This window comes from Bombina bombina, chromosome 1, assembly GCF_027579735.1.
Source record: "Bombina bombina isolate aBomBom1 chromosome 1, aBomBom1.pri, whole genome shotgun sequence".
Taxonomy (NCBI): Eukaryota; Metazoa; Chordata; class Amphibia; order Anura; family Bombinatoridae; genus Bombina; species Bombina bombina.
Genome location: NC_069499.1, coordinates 706,066,374 through 706,069,096, shown reverse-complemented (window position 1 = coordinate 706,069,096; position 2,723 = coordinate 706,066,374).

Genomic DNA, 2,723 nt, shown 5'->3' with positions numbered 1-2,723 from the left:
GCTGATAGGATTCTATCAGCCAATCGGAATTAAGGTAGGAAAAATCTGATTGGCTGATGGAATCAGCCAATCAGATTGAGCTCGCATTCTATTGGCTGATCGGAACAGCCAATAGAATGCAAGCACAATCTGATTGGCTGATTCCATCAGCCAATCAGATTTTTCCGACCTTAATTCCGATTGGCTGATAGAATCCTATCAGCCAATCAGAATTGAGGGGACGCCATCTTGGATGACGTCCCTTAAAGGAGCCTTCATTCGTCGTAGTCTGTCGGTGAAGGAGGTTCCGCGTCGGCGGGAGGAAGATTCAAGACCCGGCTTGGAAGATGACATCGCCCGGATAGAAGACCTCTTCAGCGCCTCTTTGAAGATGACATCGGCCGGATCGAAGACTTCTTCAGCGCCGCCTGGATGATGACTTCATCGGATGGAAGATTTCTTCAGCGCCGCTTGGAGGATTAACTTCTTCCGCTCCGGATGTCCACTTCGGTTCCATCGCTGCTCGGCTAAGTGAAGACAAGGTAGGATGATCTTCAGGGGATTAGTGTTAGGTTTTTGTAAGGGGGGTTTGGGTTAGATTAGGGGTATGTGGGTGGTGGGTTTTAATGTTGGGGGGGTTGTATTTTTCTTTTACAGGCAAAAGACGTGTACTTTTTGGGGCATGCCCCCACAAATGGCCCTTTTAAGGGCTGGTAAGGTAAAAGAGCTTTGAACTTTATTTAATTTAGAATAGGGTAGGGCATTTTTTTATTTTGGGGGGGTTTGTTATTTTATTAGGGGGCTTAGATTAGGTGTAAGTAGCTTAAAATTGTTGTAATATTTTTAAAATGTTTGTAACTTATTTTTTTATTTTTTGTACTTTAGTTAGTTTATGTAATTGTATTTAATTGTAGTTATTTGTAGGTAGTTTATTTAATTAATTTAATGATAGTGTAGTATTAGGTTTAATTGTAACTTAGGTTAGGATTTATTTTACAGGTAATTTTGTATTTCTTTTAGCTAGGTAGTTATTAAATAGTTAATAACTATTTAATAACTATTCTAACTAGCTAAAATAAATACAAAGTTACCTGTAAAATAAATATAAATCCTAAGATAGCTACAATATAATTATTATTTATATTGTAGCTATATTAGGGTTTATTTTACAGGTAAGTATTTAGTTTTAAATAGGAATAATTTATTAAAGTATATTGTAGTGTTAGGTGTAATTATAACTTAGGTTAGGATTTATTTTACAGGTAAATTTCAGTTTATTTTAGCTAGGTAAGCTATTAAATAGTTAATAACTATTTAATAGCTATTGTACCTAGTTAAAATAAATTGAAAGGTACCTGTAAAATAAAAATAAATCCTAAAATAGCTAGAATATAATTATTATTTATATTGTAGCTATATTAGGGTTTATTTTAAAGGTAAGTATTTAGTTTTAAATAGGATTAATTTAGTTCATAATAGAAATATTATTTAGATTTATTTAATTAATATTTAAGTTAGGGGGGCGTTAGGGTTAGTGTTAGACTTAGGTTTAGGGGTTAATAATTTTATTACAGTGGCGGCGGTGTAGTGGGGGGCAGGATAGGGGTTAAGAAATTTATTATAGGGGGCGACGGTGTAGGGGAGGCAGATTATGGGTTAATAAATTTATTATAGGTGACGACGGTGTAGGGGGGGCAGGATAGGGGTTAATAGGTTTAATATAGGTTGCGGCGGGTTCAGGGAGCGGCGGTTTAGGGGTTAAACTATTTATTTAGTTGCGGAGAGGTGCGGGATCAGCAGGATAGGGGTTAATAACTTTATTATAGAGGGCGACGGTGTAGGGAGGGCATATTGGGCCGGCGAAGGCAGAAAAGTAGACGGCTTGATAATTACCCCCCATGGTGTTATTATGAGTGTAACTGTACTTTGTAATGTATTTTTTAAGTGTTTTGTGAGACTTTTTTGTTTTGTGAAACAGTTAACCAGAGCTTTGAGCTTGCACTTACACAACGTGCATTAACTTGAACTGTGTACAAGCGATCACGTTTACTTTCAACTTGTAATATGAAAGTAAAAACACAATATTCACAGAACACCCACTATAAACCCTTTATGGTTCATGCTTAACTGTTTATACTCTACTCATAATCTGGCCCATTATAATTTACGTCTATTATCAAATTCTCTTAGTTCTCTTGGCATCTTTTTTTGTAAATCAAGGTTGTAAGCTCAGGAACGTGAACTTGTGTGTATCTTGAACACTATATAGCAGCAGTTTTGTAAGAATGCTATCTATTTGCAAGATGGCAGCACCATTTCCGGCCAAGCAGTACTTCAGACACCTTCCTAGGTATTTCTTCAACAAAGAATACCATGGGAATGAAGCAAAATTGATAATAGAAGTAAATTAAAATCTTTTTTTAAAATTCTATGCCCTGTCTGAATCAGAAAATAAAAATTTTTGGCTTCATATTCCTTTAAAGAACTGATGAGGTTGGCTCAAGTAAATACATTTAAGGATTTTAATCGTAAACAAAATTCAATATTTAAAAAATAAACAATTTTGGGCTGCAACACTAATCAAGTGATACTGATTTTGTGTGGTCGTTACTTTGTGCTTGATGTTATAGTATTGCTTGAATTTATATTGATTGAGTGGTTAAAATGTATTGAAAGGTCTTGTTTTGTGTGAGCAGCTAAAATAATAGATCTCATACAGAATAGAAAGTGCTTATTAGTGTGCT